At 35.7% G+C, this 19,304-nt stretch overlaps 2 protein-coding genes and 2 pseudogenes across 3 annotated transcripts in view; 3 read left to right on the top strand and 1 right to left on the bottom strand.

Annotated features, from left to right (window-relative positions):
• The window catches only part of LOC125872870 (vacuolar protein sorting-associated protein 2 homolog 3-like), a 377,001-nt pseudogene that overhangs the window by 192,092 nt on the left and 165,605 nt on the right, over window positions 1-19,304 (bottom strand).
• Window positions 1-19,304, top strand: part of LOC125872850 (receptor-like protein Cf-9 homolog) — a 345,297-nt gene that overhangs the window by 220,252 nt on the left and 105,741 nt on the right. The gene's annotated exons all lie outside the window — the stretch shown is intronic.
• LOC125872846 (receptor-like protein Cf-9 homolog) overlaps window positions 1-19,304 on the top strand; it is a 315,600-nt gene that overhangs the window by 199,988 nt on the left and 96,308 nt on the right. The window lies entirely within an intron of this gene.
• The window catches only part of LOC125872856 (receptor-like protein 9DC3), a 109,827-nt pseudogene that overhangs the window by 47,180 nt on the left and 43,343 nt on the right, over window positions 1-19,304 (top strand).

Raw genomic sequence — 19,304 nt, 5'->3', positions numbered from 1 at the left:
AGTCAATTGGCTTATTATTGTGCTTCTGCCCCTGCTTTTATAAAGATATACAGATCCAGATTTAAAAATCTTAATCTGTTGCATAATTATCTACGAAAAAGGGTCACTTTTGCTCTTTTACTCCGAGGAATAGTTTAAATATATCATCTGTTTAAGGTTTCACTCGTAACTAATCATGGGGCTATACATTTGATTGCCTCTAACCCTAATCGAAAAGGACACATGGAGGGTCAGCAACACAAATAAATAATCCCTAATTATCTTATAATAGGTGATTACTTCCTATCTGCCTAACCACCAGTGGCACAGTTACCCAATACCTATGTTGGTGGGAGGTAACAGGTACCCAGTGAAATAATCGAGGTTTGCATAGGTTGCTTCTGGATACCACCATTATTAAACAAAATGCACACACTAGCACATGAAAGTAAAAAAAAATCATGATAAGTGATGAAAGAAAGTCATGCCAAGATTGACTTTATCAAATGACAAATACATTGTTTGTAGCTTTTGGACAACCATTTATCACTCAAAGAAGACCAACAAGTGATGCATCACAGCATTCTTGGAGCAAAATTATGTACATAAAACTTACAGTAATCATGCTTTATGTGTGGTCAAACTCCATAAGAACTAGTCCAAGATATTGACATCAAGGATTTCTAAGTGCAGCCAATCTCTTCTCCAGCTCATCGATCCCGGAACTGCCAGCACGAAAGCACAACAACGAAATGTACATGAGCGAGTTAATGAGATCAAAGAGCATGAAAAAAACACTTCATACTAATAGGATATGATTATTTACAGGTGTTGACACCCAATTTTTGACCTCCACATAATAGATTAATAATCGAGCTTCTTAAATTCCCAACGATTTGAAGTAATTGACTTTATAAAATTCAAAATATTTTCTGAGTCATTTTGAATAATTTCTTTTTTTTTAACTAATATATATATTATATATAATTTTATATATATTTATTACATTTTATGAATATTCGAAAATCGTCTCAAAAATATTTTAGTTTTACTTAAATAGTTGGTTAATTGATTTAGTTAATTAGTACTTATATTTTCAAGTCATTAGCTTACAATTAAGTTAATTATTTTATTTTGTTAGTATTAAGAAGCTCATTAATTAATTTATAATAATTCATCATATTTAGTTTTAGCCGAATTCACCAACTAAATCTAATTTGGCTAACTTCTTAATTCCCATTGGCCAAGTTTGTGATCCATTTGTTTATTTCTTAAAATCCAAATATAACCAAACTTTGCTCCTTGATTGGGCCAAATTTAAGATCAAATTTGGCCCAAACTCCACTCCATTCTCAAAACCCACTCAACATGCCAGCCTCTTTGTCCGTTCCCCCCCTTTCCATTTTAATTTCCAGCAAATTCCAGCAACAAACAATCCATTCCCAGCCCACTCCTTTATTCCTTTTAACCCATCCCACTCTTTTACTTCCTGACCCGACCCCAGCCCAAAACTTTGTCCACAAAGAAGCCCATTCCAGTGTTCCAAATAACAGCAACTATACAGACGACCCGATGCGCACAACAATACATCAAAACTCAACCGACCCCACTCTGCTTCTTCTTCCTCTCCATGCAAGAACAGCAAGCAGAAGGCTGTAAACGAAACCCAGAAAATCTGGTGAGAAATCCGCAGATCCAAGCTCATCCGGTCCCCTCGTCCCCTTTTGTCAAAACTCACCATCCTTTCTACTGTTTGCCTTTGAAAAGAGGAAAAATTTCAAAAGATTTTGAATATTTGCTCAACAGTTTCCCCCTAATCGATCCCATTCTCTTCCGATATATACTCTCCTTCTATTAACCTCTTAGGGAGAGAGAGAGAAAAAAACATAATCGGGATAGAGAGAAAAACATAGCCTGAAAAAAAACCCAGAGAGTTTGAGTCTCTCCTATTTGAATCCGAAGTTATTTTATTTTCCGGAGCTTGTCGAAATCGGCTCACTGGTGGAAGTTCCTCGTGGTCAAGCTCGTCGTCTCAGTTTCGCTGCCCGAAAAAGGTAATCTCGCCCTTTCTTGCATAATGTTTTCTATGTAGTATGTGTTATGTGTTCGATATCTAGCGGAGTCCAATTATTAGGATTAGTTGGTTTCTCCGTTTTAGTCTTTTGCTTTCAGTTTCGTTCCTCCTGTGAGTTCTTGGGACGGTGAGCATGAAGTAAATATCAGTGAATTTCTTTTGCGGTTCATTTAGTTTCGACTTCGAATGCATTAAGCTATATAGTTCTGTCTCTTCATTGTTTACCCGATTTTTTTGGTTTTCTTCTCTGTTGTCTGATTCATCGTTATAGATTACCACCATTGCTAGTCTAATCCCGTAGTATTTATCTATGTTCTTGCTTAACTCAAATATTGTTCATGTCAGTTTTGCGTCTTCAACTCGTGATATCATGTTTGCAATTCACCTTAGTCTTATTTTAACTCGGATCATTTGCTCGTAGTTAATCTATTCCTAATTATGTATCTTGCCTTTCATATTGGAAATGTTTCGCTTTCGAAAATGTGGCCGAGAATCTGATTGTTCGTTTGCTTTTTGAGTGTAGTTTGATCCGTTTTGGTATTATTCATTAATCAAAAATCTGGAAATTCTATTCAATGTTGTAGTTGTTCATCTGGTAAATGCTAACGTACTTTCTTCACAATCTTGACTTGTTATAACATCACATGAGTACCATTTCGTTTTGGCTTAAGTTAGCGATGCATTCTTAGTATATCTTTTCTTGTATCTCGTAAGTTAGTTGTTATGTATTTCCATCCTTTGTTCTTCGATACTAGCTGGTGCTTTGAGAGCATGATTGTTTCTTTATTTTAACCTTCCTGTCCAGCCCCTTTAGTAGTCGACTTAAGGTGTTAAACCATGCTTTTATCATAACAAAAGGGTCATAGTGATTAGTTTTAATATAGTTCCTACTCATGCATTTATTATTGTTTAAATATGACCATTTGATGTACGCTTGTTTCCTCTGTTAAGTTGAGGTCACTAGTCTTGTTTTTTTTTTTCGCTTTCCTTTGTGGATTATAAATGAAGAACTGAAAAGTGCTCATTAGAAAATTTTGTTGTGGGAACATTTGTTTGTTAATATAAAGATTGAGTTTTGTTAGAGTAATTATATTGGTCTAGTTTCAGTTTGTCATATATGGGTTTGAATATTTTATTTTGATGCTCTTAGAAATAGGTAAGTTATGTATTAATTGTGTTTTTGCTAAAGTTGATGTTATTAATGGTTTAGCTTAATCATCATATGTAGCATATTGTTAACTTTTCATTAAGGAAGTCTTTGCCCCTTCATTTTTTAATTGTCCTCTGTAAATCATTCCCCTTTGGGTTATTGTTTCAAAAAATATCATGCTGCTTTATTTTCTATTATGAACTACTTTGAGCATTACTTATGTTCCTTTTCATTTGTTTATGCATGTGAAAACCCGACCCGAGGCATCATGGACTATATCTCCTCTCCTTGCCATTCGATGATTGGGCTATGGAGGCCCAATTTACTTTTATCGAGTCAGCCAACCTTGAGAAATCGAAGAATAAGTCTTTGGAGTTGACGTACAGGTCCCGGAAAGCAGAAAAATGAGTTGTATACATCCGATATACACCGATAATACAACTGATATATACAAAAACGGGAATTGGGTTAAACCCAAAAATAGCAACGAAATTGACCCAAAAGGAGGCCCCAATTCAATTTCTCCCCTACTCTTTAATTATTTAATTGTGATTATTTATTGTTTGTTGTTTAACTCTAACTTTATAATTGTAAATTAACTTAGTTGAATTCCCTAAAAGACGAACTATTTCTCTGTGTTGTTTTGTTTCTAACAAATCTCATTTTTATCAACTCTTGTATTTTCATTTATAGTCTTTAGTCAAAACTCTTTTTTTATTAGTTTAAAATAGTTTTCATATTTTGATTAACCAAAAAACGACTCAAATAAAAACCAACTAATCCAGATTTGTTAAAATTCTAATTACTTGTCCCTAATTCAAATGTTTCAATTAAGGTTCCATTTTCTTCAAAAATAAAAGTTGTTCTTTATTTAACTATTTTCTCAGAGTTAATCAAATATTATAAATTATTATTTTAAATCACTTTTTTTCTATAAATAGTCAAAATTTATTTAGTCAAGTCGCAGGTCAACCGCATGTTAGCGGACACTTCGAATGCTTAAACCCTTCTCGAAGTGTAAATTGAACCCCGGACCCTTTTGGTATTTTCAAATGATTTTTTCTGTTTAAATCTTTGAAAATTTTAAGTTTTCTTAGTTTCTTTAAAAAATTAAGTGGCGACTCATTTCTAAGTATTTTTTTTAAAAATGTTTTATACTTAGAAAACATTTCAAAAAGTGATTTTTCTAAAGATAGAAAAATTACGGCACAACAACAGGAAAGAAAAATAGAAAACCAAAAGCGCAACATACTTTATCTGTCAGCGAGCAATGCACTCAAGATGTCTAGTAATTTTGCTCGAGGATACGGTAGTACTTGAGTCAAAATTAGTTCATCATTTACCATTATCGCCTAGTTGTAATAGCTCCTATTATGTATTCCGTTTTTAGTCTCTATACTCTCCTTTTCAATTTTTTAAAGTAGCTCAGACAAAGTTGGCCTACAATTTTTGTGGTTTTAATTGTTTCACCAAATTGGTAAGTTTGAACCGCCAAGAGCTTGTTAAAGATTACACTCCATTTGTTGAGCTCGGTTGAGATTAAAGTGATAGCTCAGATCAACAGCTCCAACACCAAGATAGTCGAGTGAAGACTAGCACGGCTTTAACTAGGCAAGCAATTTCTAGCGAAGGACGCATGTTAGTGAAACCTAGCTCTGTAGGGTTTTTTTTCTTTCTTTTTTTTGAATATCTGAGAAATATGTTGTGTCTAGCTTCAACCTTGATGGATATTTGAGCCTCGATGGATATTCAAACCCATGTTGTGTGCCTACCACACATTCATCTTCGTTACACTATCTTTATGGTTTAACTTCATTGTTCAAGCTAAAGCATACTTTTCTTTCAAGTCATGCCTTCAGAACAAACTCAAGGGCAATAAAGTAACAAAAAGACTATATCAAAAGAAAATGAAGACAAACCTGCTTGATTCCTCAGTCCTTTTTCCAGAAATTTTGCCCTTGGGAGCTGCTGACAACTGTCCAGATTAAACCATGGGATCTTCAATTTAACATGGTAATTGTCGGCACTTAACTCCTTTCCTTCTTGCAAGTAAAATACTACTTTTTCCAATGTGAAACAATAATAAAAAACTAACCTGTGAGGCAACATCAATTCCAATTTCATCAAGGACCTGCAAAAATAAGATTGAGTTAACATGCAAGAAGCCGATAAGTAGGTAGGACCATGTGTAAAGAAATTTAGTATATATATATTTTTTTTTTATTTTTTTTAATGCATTTCATAATTAATCTATTTCTAGAAAGAATATTCCACATTCAATCGTCATTCCATTTTCAATGAAAATACATATGCAATATATGGTGCAAAACTTCGTCACCATTTGAATCTGAGATCCTGGGGTCCTAAATGGACTCTACTGAACCTCTAAACAATAAAAGAGGTCCAAAACATACCCCGACGCAGCTTCCACCTTTAGTGTGAGGGACATATTTGGACCTTTTTTTTCTGGGGTATATTTGAGATAGAAGATAACTGTAACATCCGACAATTTGAAATAGCTATGAAGAGGCTTAGAATAGGAATTAATTATTTTTGGAAGGAATTCAAAAATCTGGAAATTTGGTTAAGTATGGAAAAAAATGAGTTTTTGGCCAACTTTGAACAGTCATAAATCCTAGCTCAGGATGAGTTAGGTGTAGTTCCAGTTATGTTTACGAATCTTGTGGAATGATCTTTCCAACGCCACCGATTTTACTCCATTCCGAGTTCGTATGAGTGAGTTATGCCCTTTGGAAGTTGGGCAGTGGCAGGGAAATCCGTCCGGAAATTTTAAGGGCATTTTGGTCTTTTCCCTAATCAATTCTTTTGGTTATATTTAAGTGTTGGACTGATTTTTAGATCAGTTTGTCCCAGTTTAAAAGAGTGAGAGTGAGGGTTTCGAGTGAAGAGGAGAAGAAGAGAAGAAAGAGGAGATCAAGCAAGTTTCCGTCAAAGATCGTCGTGGATATCGTCGGGGGTGATCCCTACTAGGTATGTGAGTTCATAGTGTTGGGTTGATCCTTTCCCCCACACGCCAAACTCATTTTATTTTCGAGAAAAGATTGGTTATGTTATTGAAATTGTTGGGTTGTGTTGTTGAAGTTCCTTGTTGATTTGGGACATGTTTCCGGTTGTGATTTTGAGTTGAATCTATTGTATGTTAAGGGTTTTTATGATTCTAAGTGTTTGCTGCTGGAACCTTTGAAGTTAAGGGGTTTAGAGTTGGAAAAACAAGGGAAAAAAAGCCAGATTTTTGGGGGAAAAGGGCTGGGGTGTCGCGCCAGCCAGCGCACCCCAAAAAGGGATGCTGAACTTTCCCCTTGGGGCAGAACGCCCAGCAGGCCCCTCTGAAGTTTGAGGGCTGGCGCCCCGTGCCTCTTAGAGCGCCAAGGACGCCAATCCTTCCCTTTACCTTTCATTTCCCACTATTTCATACATGTTCCTTGGTAAAGTACATATGTTTTATAGTTGTTTCCAACACTCAAGGTACGTCTAAATGTCAAGAACTCGTCCATAACATGTGATCAAACACCTTGAATTATTAATTCCAATTCAAGGAGAGTTAGTTTCCAAGTCAAGTGAAGTTAAGAGTTGAGTCTAGAAGTTAAAGAAGGGAGTCAAAGCAAGTCTTTAAAGTTGTTCAAGAGTCTTTATTGAATGTTTCAACTTCATTTTAAGGCTCAAGTTTCAATTCAAGTAAAGAGTAAAGAGTTAAGAGTTTCAAGTTAAGTCAAGAGCATAAAGTTGAGTTAAGAGTTTCAAGTTAAGTCAAGAGCATAAAGTTGAGTTCGTTTCTCAAAAGTTAGTAGGGAACTATGTATTTCCCAAAGAAGTTTCTAAATGTTTTTACATTTAAGTAAGAAAGGAACATCGATTCCAAAAGAGCCTTTGGGCTAGATTTTGAGTAATTATCTCAAACTAAAGAAAGATGTGTTTAAAACACTTATGAGCTAAAGTATATTTTTGGGAGTAGTCTTGAGCACCGAGTTGGGGACACGAGTTCATATTAACTCAACTCTCCATAGGAACCATGTGGCCAACATGGGATTTAACGGGTCATACTTTTTAGATGATCCCGTAAGTTAAGCTAGTGGATCCACTTAGTAAAGATAGCTTTCTATATCACGGTCAGGTATAGGATGGTCCTTGGGCAACGTGAGGTAAAACGTTGTACCACCACTAGGGCTCATAGTGGTGGTTGTCGGTTAAAGAATCTCCCACTAAAGTTATATTACTTTTATATAAGTAAAGTTGAGATGTTATTGCTTTAATCATTAACAAACTAAGTTGTTTACAATGTTTTAAAAGCTATATATATCGCATGTGTCTTATTGCCTTATATATATATTGAGTTCAGTTATTCTTGAGTCGTACAGGGCCAAGGTAAGTGTTTTCTTGTATTCCTTTCAAGCTTAAGTTGTGGTTTAGCTTTTCAGCTCGCATACTCGTACATTCCATGTACTGATGCCAGTTGGCCTGCATCTTATTGTGATGCAGACGCAGGTACCCAGGATCAGCATCCAGTACGCCGTTGATCCAGTTGAGCACTCCAGAGTCAGTGGTGAGCCTCTTTGCATTCCGGAGGACTCAATTATTTTGTGTTCTTAGTTTTGTTTTATTAGGATGTTGTGGGGTCTGTCCCAACATCCATCTCAGTATTTTAGAGGCTTCATAGACAATTAGTCAGTTAGTTTTGAGTCTCTCATTTATGCATAGATGTAAATATTCTATTTTGAGATTCGAGTTGCCTTTGTGGCCAGATTTTATAAGTTAAGTTGTTTTGTAACCTTGCATTTGCATTGAGTTATTCTGTTGGGTTAGGTTTCCGCTGAGTTAAGAAAGCCAGGCCAAGGGTTCCCTTGGGGCCAGAAATGGTCTCCGGGTGCCAGTCCCGCCCAGGGTGTAGGCTCGGGGCGTGACAATGACATTGGTGGCTTTTATGATATGATAGATTAGTGAACGACATATATAAGACAAATCACAAATGTTAGGGGCAGCATTTACCATTTTCCGTGAAAAGAATCCAGAATAATACATTCTATTAAAAAGACAATGATCCAGAAGACATCAATAATGACATTGCAGACCATCGTTTATTTACTAGGTGACCGATGTCTTTGATGCTTTGGTATTCGCAGGAAAGGATAAGGGTTCCCAAACTTAGTGCGAGTTTTTATGAAGACTTGCATCACTAGAGCGATCAATACGTAATGGATATTTTCAATTAAATCAACTACTAAGATAGCATAAAGTAAATACACATTGCTTGGTGCACGTCCACTAACTATTTTCAGTCATTACAAAATGGGGATTTTAAAAGCATACCTGATTTGTCAAATCTTCAGCTTCCTCTTCTGCTTCATCATCATCTATGGCATCTGACATCTTTTCAGTCTACATATACCAACACCATAATATTAAATTGACTTCTAATAATCTGAGTGGACATGAAAGAGATATGATTTTATTTTAGAATCAGTAGATAATGTGCAATCAGTCTTACATATCCAATTGAGTTGATTGCCTCTGGAAATCTTGCATCACCTTCGCTTGCTTTGCAGGGTCCATTTGCTGCATTGAGTCAACTGATAATTATTAAAATTTAGAAGTAATGATGGTGACTTCACATACAACACAAATTCCATGTTTTAATGAGTAATATGAAAATAAACCAAATAATGGAGGCAAGAAGAAAAAGGAACAGAGAAAAGAGGAGTCGAGAAACATGAAAGGATCAAACTGATAGTCCCAATATAACCCACATCTTAAATTTATCCACAAGGAGCTAAGAGGGTTCTATTGAAGATAGGCGTGTGAATGAATTAATAGAAGATTAAGTAATTAGTTTTCTTGGAGTTAATTAAATGTAACTACTTTCAGTTAGTTAGTTAGAATAGTAGTTAGTTACTGTAGCTTGCATAAATAGAGGATTATTCCTCATTGTAAAGTTAGTTTGTGAGTAATACATAATTCCAGATATTTCCCAAATCTTCTCTTCATGCTCTGTACATTTTTTCATGGTATCAAAGCCCTGAATCAATGATTGTTTGATTCAACTTGAGAACTTGATACTGGGAAGCTCCATTAAATGTGAATCAGAAGCTCCATTCTTATTCTGCAATGCCAGGAGAAGAAAAGACACCACCTGTTGTTGTTGTTCAAGAAACTCTTGAGCAAATTGAGAAGAAGAGGAATCATCCTCTTTACCTACATCCATCAGACACTCCTGGATGTGTACTGACCTCTGTTCAGTTGACTGGATCGGAGAACTACTCACTATGGAGTAGATCGATGTTGATCAATCTCAGGGCGAAGAGTAAACTAGGATTTGTGCTTGGAACATGTAGAAGGGCTGATTATGCATTGGAGTTAGAAGAGCAATGGGAGAAGTGCAACGCATTTGTGCTTGCATGGATCATGAATGCAGTTTCAAAGGAATTGCTCAGTGGAATTGTCTATGCTTCAGATGCTGCGACAGTTTGGGCAGATCTGAAAGAACGATTTGACAAAGTAGATAGATCTAGGATATATCAACTGCATAGGGAAATTTGTACAATTCATCAAGGTAATCAGACTGTTTCAGCTTATTTTACTAAGTTGCGACTATTATGGGATGAATTTGATGCTCTTGTACCACCTCCCTCTTGTAATTGTGATAAATCTAAAATTTATGTAGATCATATGCAATACCTGCGTTTGTTTGCCTTCCTAATGGAACTGAGTGAGATGTATGGTCATGCAAGGAGTCAGATCTTAATGATGAACCCTTTACCTAGTGTTAGTAAGGCTTATGCAATGATAGTTTCAGATGAGAGTCAAAGAAACACATCTGGAATGCATACAGGAGGAAATATAGTTGAAGGCACTGCATTATATGCAGGAAAAGGAAATTATGGTTTGAGAAACACACGGATTGACAGTGATAACAATGATTATGGAAAGGGGAACTATAACAGTAAGAAGAAAGTGAATTGGAATTTGTTCTGTGATCATTGTAAACATCATGGTCATACTAAGGACATTTGTTATAGGCTTGTTGGATACCCTGAAGACTGGAAGTTTAAGAAGAAACCAAGGCAAAGTAATGATCCCAGATCCATAAATCCAAGAGGAGCAAACTTGAACAAAGGCAAAGGCATAGCAAACAATGTACAAGTTGATAAGAATGAAGATGGGATGAGAAATGAAGACAGACATGAAGAGCAAGGATTAGGTGACTTTGATTCTATTCGAACTAACCTGCAGGTCCTTGCCATGAAATCCAATTACACACCTACTCAATATCGAAAAATCTTACAGTTTTTGGATGAGGAAGACAAAGCTGCTGGTATGGTGAACATGGCAGGTAATGTTTCCTTATTTTCTGATAACAGGAAAGAATGCTTTGATATATTGAATGCCGGTAGTAAAGATAATGTGCATGATAGAAGGAATCAATGGATAGTTGATTCAGGGGCAACATGTCATATGACATCTAAGCTTGAGAAATTGGATAATGTTTACACTTCTAATCTGAACATAGGAAAGAAGGTTTACCTACCTAATGGACAGACTACACTAGTCACTCATTCAGGAAATTGCATGATAGGGGATGATGATCTACTAGAGGATGTCTTGGTGGTTCCTGATTTTAAGTATGATCTATTATCAGTTTCCCGGATGACTAGACAACTAAAGTGTTCTGTTCATTTTTTCCCTGAGTTTTGCATTTTTCAGGACCTCTTCAATGGAAAGGTGAAGGGGATTGGTAAAGAAATAGAAGGGTTGTACTACCTTCCTGAAAATTTCAGCAAAACAGGGAGAGTTGTTGATGGTGTTAGCACTAACAAGGTTTTGATAGCAAGGTCAAATGATTCACAAAGTAGGCTATGGCATAACAGAATGGGTCATCCTTCACTCAAGGTTTTAAAACAGTTGTCATTAGTAAATAAAGATACAACTGTAGATATATGCAATGATTGTTCAATCTGTCCTTTGGCTAAACAAACCAGACTTCCATTTCCATGTAGTATGTCTAGATCTAATGGTATATTTGATCTGATTCATATTGATGTACGGGGACCATATAAATTTTCTACACATAATGGCTTCAGATTCTTCTTGACTATTGTGGATGATAACTCAAGGATGATTTGGTTGTTTTTGCTGAAGTTCAAAATTGATGTTTTTTCTACATTAAAGTCTTTCTTTATCTTGGTAGAAAATCAGTTCAATAAACATGTTAAGAAAGTGAGGTCGGATAATGGCACTGAATTCTTCAATAAAGAATGCAACACATTATTTGATTCATTGGGAATTATTCATGAGAGTAGTTGTTCTCACACTCCACAGCAAAATGGAGTGGTTGAAAGAAAGCACAGGCATATTCTTGAGGTAGCAAAAGCTATCAGATTTCAGGGATCCATTCCAATAAGGTTCTGGGGAGAATGTGTGTTGGCAGCTGTGTATTTGATTAATAGAATGCCTACTGGTGTATTGCAAGGTTTATCTCCCTATGAGGTGTTTCACAACACAAAACCAAATCTTGATCATTTAAGAACCATTGGTTGCTTATGCTATGCAACTAGGCTGGTCAAGAGTGACAAGTTTTCTTCCAGGGCAGATGCTTGTGTCATGATGGGATACTCACAAACTCAAAAAGGATATGTCCTGTATAATTTGAGTCTTAAAAGGTTCACACTGAGCAGGGATGTTGTCTCAAAGAAACTGTGTTTCCATTCAGCAGTTTGAAAGAGCAGCACACACCAATTTTCCTTGATACATCACTGAATGATCCCAATGATATGGAGGTTGATGTGGGATCTGATATGCAGGAAATAGGGAATATTGATTTTCAACAACAAGATATTGATGTAGCTGATAACGCAAATGATGAAATATTACCAGACATAACTCATGGTGATCAGACGATTAATGTCTTACCGAGAGCCTCAGCTAGAAGATCTCATCCACCTGTTTGGATGAAGGATTATGTTACTACTTTCACTGACTCTATGCATCCTTACTCATTGGGTAATTATGTGTCTTATAATCAGTTATCCACTTCTTATCAGGCTTACTTGAGTAACATGTCTGCAGAAGTTGAGCCCCAGAATTATGAGCAAGCTGTCAAGGATAAAAGATGGGTAGAAGCCATGAAGCAAGAGATTGCTGCACTTGAAGACAATGGCATTTCGACAGTGGTGAAGCTACCACCAAGCAAGAAGGCAATTGGGTGTAAGTGGGTGTTCAAGATCAAGTACAAAGCAACTGGTGAAGTTGATAGATTTAAAGCCAGGCTTGTGGCAAAAGGATACAGCCAAACTGAAGGGATTGACTATCAAGAAACATTTTCACCTGTAGTGAAAATGGTTACTGTGAGGTCTATAATTGCTATTGCAGCTGCTGAAAATTGGTTGATATACCAGATGGATGTTTTCAATGCTTTTTTGCAAGGAGATTTGATTGAAGAAGTATCTATGGACATGCCTAAAGATTTCTCTAGAAAGGGGGAACAACAAATCTGTAAGCTTAGGAAGTCATTATATGGCCTCAAACAAGCCTCTAGACAATGGAATGCAAAATTGACAAATGCCTTGTCCAGATCAGGATACACACAGAGTCATCTATATTATTCTTTGTTTACCAAAAGAAAGGGTTCAGCATTGGTGATTGTATTGGTATATTTGGATGACTTATTGATCACAGGAAATGATCTTGCACTGATTCAAGAGACCAAACAAGTATTACATTCTCATTTTAAAATCAAGGACTTGGGAGAATTGAAATATTTCCTTGGTATTGAGTTTTGTAGATCAACACAAGGAAACTTAATGAATCAAAGAAAATATGCCCTAGAACTAGTATCTGAGACTGGTTTAGCAGGTTCCAAACCATCAGCAACACCTTTGGAAAGTAATGTGAGGCTTACAGTGCTGGTTTCATTCAAGATGACAATGATGAATTGTTTACTGACATAAGCAAGTATCAAAGACTGATTGGAAAACTATTGTACCTCACAAACACTAGGCCTGACATAGCTTTCTCAGTTCAAAGCTTAAGTCAGTTTTTACAAAAACCAAAATTATCACACTAGAATGCAGCTTTGAAGGTAGTCAGATATATCAAAACAACACCAGGACTGGGGTTGCTTATGAGTACTGAAAAACAGCCACAATTCACTGGTTTTTGTGATGCAGATTGGGTTGCATGCCCTACTACCAGAAGATCAGTAACAGGCTATTTGTTGAAATATGGAAAGTCATTGATAGCATGGAAATCGAAGAAGCAACAAACAGTCTCTAGAAGCTCTGTTGAAGCAGAATATAGGAGCCTAGCTACATTGACAGCTGAAGTAGTTTGGGTATCTAATTTGTTTAAAGAGCTAGGATTTCATGTGAATGAACCAACTACCATATATTGTGATAGCAAGGCTGTCATTCAAATAGCAGCAAATCCTGTTTTTCACGAAAGAACGAAGCACATCGAAATTGATTGTCACTTTATTCGAGAGAGATTACAACAAAGGTTGATCAAGACAAGCTACATCAATACAAAAGACCAACGGGCTGATTTGTTGACAAAAGCTTTAGGAAGGTCTCAACATGATTTTTTGTTAGCCTAGATAGGTGTCTTGAATGTCTTCAGTACACCTAGCTTGAGGGGAAATATTGAAGATAGGCGTGTGAATGAATTAATAGGAGATTAAGTAATTAGTTTTCTTGGAGTTAATTAAATGTAACTAGTTTCAGTTAGTTAGAATAGTAGTTAGTTACTGTAGCTTGCATAAATAGAGGATTATTCCTCATTGTAAAGTTAGTTTGTGAGTAATACATAATTCCAGATATTTCCCAAATCTTCTCTTCATGCTCTGTACATTTCTTCAGGTTTAAGAGAATGAGAAGTAGTGTCCCACCAACCAGTGAAGAGTGCAGGTGTCACGCCCCGAGCCTACACCCTGGGCGGGACCGGCACCCGGAGACCATTTCTGGCCCCAAGCGAACCCTTGGCCTGACTTTCTTAACTTAGCGGAAACCTAACTCAACAGAATAACTCAAAGCAATGCAATATTGTAAAACAACTTAACTTATAAAGTATGGCCATAAGGCAACCCGAGTCTCAAAATAGGATATTCACATATATACATAGATAAGAGACTCAAAACTAGCTGACTGACTGTCTGTCTGTCTATGAAGCCTCTAAATAAAACTGAGATGGATGTTGGGACAGACCCCGCAACATCCTAATAAAATCAAAAACTAAGAACACCCAATAATTGAGCCCTCCGAAATGCAAGGAGGCTCACCACTGACTCTGGAGTGCTCAGCTGGATCAACGACGTGTAGGCTGCTGATCTGGGATACCTGAATCTGCATCATGAAACGATGCAGGCCAACTGGCATCAGTACATGGAATGTACGAGTATGCAAGCTGGAGAACTAAGCAACAAAGGCTAGAAGGAAATCTGGAAGAAACTGAATAGCTTACCTGGCTCAACTCAACTCAACTCAACCTGACTGACTTCTTTCAATATAAGGCAATTTAAAACAAGAGCGATATAAAGAAAGACTGTTTATAACATGCTATAAACTCTGTGTGTATACAAAGATACAATAAGCCTGAAATGTATATAGAAATACAATGAACTGATGTATATAAAAATACAATAATCTCTGAGTATGAAAATACAATAACTGTTGTGGGAGTTTCTCTAACCGACAACCATCACATAAGAGCTATAGTGATGATACAGCGATCGACCTCACGCTGCCAGAGCATCTTATACCCGGCCAAAGGTATAAGACCTGAACTGCCTAATGGATCCACTAGTCTAATCTGAAAAGGATTCATCTGAAAAGCATGATCCTTTTCTACCCATGGTGGCTAACATGGTTCTATGGGGGCTGTGGGTTCTTTGGAACGCTCCCCCAACTCGGTGCTCGATACTACTCCCAAAAATGTACTGGCTCTTATGTTTTTAAAGCATATTTATTCCTGCTGATATGAGATAATTACTCAAAAACTAGCCCGAAGGCCCCTTTGGAAATCTCAGTTTCCAACCTTATTCAAATGTAAAAAAACATTTCTTTGAAACTTCTTTGGGAATACATAGTTCCCTAATAACTTTGAGAAACGAACTCAACTTTAAACTCCTGACTTAACTTGACTGCTAACTTCACTTGACTTGGAACTATCTTTCCTTGAATTGGAATAATGAATTCAAGGTGTTCGATCACATGTTATGGAGGGATCCTTGAACTCTTAGACGTACTATGGAGTGTCGGAAACAACCATAAAACATAGGTATAATACTTTGGAACTTGCTTGAGAAAGTGAGAAAAGGGATGGGGAAACTTGGCTGAGACTTTAGATTTCTGGTGACACAGGTGTGACTTACGGACGCCATCGACGGACCGTAGATGGACTTACGGTCCGTACTGCAGGTCCGTGGATCGAGTCAGAAACTTCCCCAGAATTCAGTGAAAAGAAATGACTAAGTGTTGAACTACGGTCCCGACTTACGGTCCGTGGATCGATCTACGGACCGTAGATCGTGTCCGTAGATCGATGCCTCACAGAGCCCAACTTCTGACCAGGTTGACGGTTGACCAGTACGGACCGTCAATCGATCTACGGTCCGTAGGTCAGTCCCGTAGATGGGAAATCGATAGCCCAGAAATTTGCTGCGAATTAATGGTGAATCAACTTCCAATGGTCATAACCCTTAGAATCATAATTCCCTCAACATACAATAGGTTTCAACTACACAATCCACAACATCAACAACAACTAACAACTTCACCAACTTTAACAACTTCAACAACAATTCCAATCTTTTCTCAATCATATAAACTAGGTGTGTGTGGGGGAAAGAATCAACCCACACGAAAAACTCACATACCTTGATAGGGATCACCCCCGACGAAAGTCCACACGATCTTGACTAAGCTCCTCTTTCTTCTCTTCTTCTTCTTCTTCTTCTCCTTCTCTTCTTCACTCTCAAAAGCCCTAACTCCTTCTCTTTCAAAAAGGGACAAAAATGATCCAAAGATCATCCTAACTCAACAATATGAGCTCAATTAAAAGATTTGTGAAAGGACCAAAATGCCCCTTAAATTTCCGGACGAAATTCCTTTCCAACTGCCCAACTTCTACAGGGCATAACTCCCTCATACGAACTCGAAATCGAGAAAACTCAGTGGCGTTGGAAAGATCGTTCCAAGGACTTCACAACCATAACTGGAAATACTCCTAAATCATCCTGAGCTAGGAGTTACGACTACTCAAAGTTGGCCAAAAACTCATGTTTTTCCACACTTAGCCAAATTTCCAGATTTTAAAATTTTTCCAAAAATGACTATTTCCGAATTTCAAGCTTCATCAAAGCCACTTCCAAATTGTCGGATGTTACAGCAGGAACCCTCTAATCATGAGATCCACCTCCATGTATATGAAGATGAACACAACAACAACATACCTAGTGTAATCCCACAAATGGTGTCTTGGGAGGGTAGGGTGTATGCAAACCTTACCTCTACCTTTGTGGATAGAGAGATTGTTTCTGATACACCATCGGCTCAAGAAAGATGATTTTTCATAACAGTGCAAGCGTAAAAAAAGTTACCATGAAAATATTAAAGACAGAGAAGTATTGACATCAAATAGTAAATATTTGTATTGTGATATTTTTCTTATTTCTATAATTGATTTTTTATTTTTTGTATCATAATTATTTTTTAAAATAAATTTACATATATATTTCATAACTGCGCGAAGCGCAGCCAAATTCCTTAGTTCACAATATTTGGAGAGAACACTTTACGAATTATGATATGAATTATCATCATTAATAATAGGAACCTAATGTTAAGATATTTATTTGCTAAATTATCAAAATGGATTTGGGTTTTTTTATTTTCCAGAAGTTTTGCTCGAAAAAAGTTCCACATCATCAAACATCAATATACTAACCGAATATATCACTTAAACTAGTTGAATGACTTTATACGTGGAAATAACAATAATTAGGTGACTTTTCTGATATAAAACAACGAACAACAAAATGACTTTTTAAATAGTTGAGTGATAATATGAGAAGTTAATTCTTGACATTTACTATTAAAGATAATGTAGTCCAAAATTATATTGGTTTTAAGACGCAGAATTGTTGGATATAATTCACTATTTTAAAGATGAAAATTGAGAACCAGACATGTGTGTATCAATGTGTTAATAACAAAACTATTTTGGCCACTTTGACTAAGTCCTTGGCTGATGGAGAATTGTTGGCTTTTCATTTTTTAAAAGAGCTTGAAAATAATTCCACACCATCATTATCTAACGAAAATATAACTTGAATTGCTTAAGTGACTTTATACGTGAAATGACAATAATTAAGTAATTTTTCTATTACAAAACAAAGAAAAGTGACTTTCTGAATAGTTGAATGATTATGTGAAAAATCAGCTCTTGATATCTATTACATGAATTAGAGATAATATAGCCTAGAGTTTTATTGATCTAAAACTGAAAATTATTGGATAAAATCCACTACTTTAGAGATAAGAATTGAGAACCAGACATGTTTGTATCATACATTAAAAAGTGGTCATGACCGATGTCTCATAACAAAACTATTTTTGCCACTTTGACTAAGTCCTTGATTGAAACAACTCAAAATTTGATTTAAGAATGACTATATTTTCTCTAATAGTAGACAAATTTGCAAATTTGAAGAAAACGTGTTTCCTATTGATCTTCAATTTATGTTGTTTTTCTTCTTGGGACTAGAGAAATGTGTTTAATTATTCTTTGCGAAAACAAGTTTATGAAGCTTACTCCCTCTATCTCAATTTATAATGCATCGTTTGAATTTTCAAGAGTCAAATCATTTAATTTTTATCGTAAATTTAGGCATGAAGTCTTTAAATTTTTAAAGAAAAATTCATATATTTAAAACTACGTAAAAAGTACTATAAGTCATAATAATTGATCCACAAACCATCTTCTAAGTGGTCGTGTTAAAGTAAACAATTAGAGTTTTTAATATTCACAAACCAGGTTCAGATATCTTAATCTATCTATAATAATATAAACACTACTAATTTGCGATCCAATTTTCTTCAAGGGTCATTACCTATTCTAACAAATTCCACAAGATACTTCATATCAAAAAATAATCTGAGTGAAGAAATTCCTTTTATATATTTGTAAAATTGGTTTGAGAGTCATTGAAATTTAATTTAAAATATTCGAGAATGAGAAATTTTAATCTCTTGGAGATCTCATAAAAATAAAATACCCTTTGCAATACGACTTTATTAGGCAGATTGAAAAATCACCTAATTTTTACACACTTCATTGACAGATAGGCCACTTACTATAAAATTACGTTCACAGCTCGAAACCCATAAATCTTAGTTGTTTGTTAATAATTTGTGTTTTAAATTGAGATGACGATAATTCAAGTAGGGAAAATAAGTAACTTATTATTCAAATGTAAAATTCGCAAAAAAAAAAGTGATATTCAAATATATTTTTGACTATTATCTCTTAAATTTCTTTGCTCTTTATTTTTCGAAAGTTCCACATATCAGACATGAATATCTAGCAGGTCCCATAAAAATAAAACACCTTTCTCAACACTGCTAAGACAGATTGAAAAATGACAACATTTTCTCAAAGACAAAAACAAAACAACCCAAATTTGCAACAAAGACACAAGTGTAGTGGTGGCAAATGAGCAAGTTGGATCAAATTTGGGCGGGTTGAAACTGGGTCAACATAAAATGGGTAATAATTCAACACGCCCATATTTTATATGGGTAAAAATGGATTGGATAACAAATGGGTTGGGTAAAATACTAGTTTACCCATATTTAACCCATATTTTCATGAGTAAATAGTACTCTACTTAAGAATTCAACATGGAGAAAATATTTTAGTCTTTGTTTAGATGAAATATGTTGAAAATGCTTCATTTAGAATTTAAAAAAAAACTAAATTTTTTTTCGGGGTTGGGNTTTTTTTTTTGAGAAATATCTTTTATTTTTACTAGAGTAGAAAATAATTTTTGAAATTGAATTTTTTTTTAAAAACAAACTTAAATTTTTTTTGGGGGGT

Source organism: Solanum stenotomum, chromosome 8 (assembly GCF_019186545.1).
Source record: "Solanum stenotomum isolate F172 chromosome 8, ASM1918654v1, whole genome shotgun sequence".
NCBI lineage: Eukaryota > Viridiplantae > Streptophyta > Magnoliopsida > Solanales > Solanaceae > Solanum > Solanum stenotomum.
The sequence above is the reverse complement of the archived record's forward strand: the minus strand, read 5'-3'. Positions and strand labels throughout refer to the sequence as shown.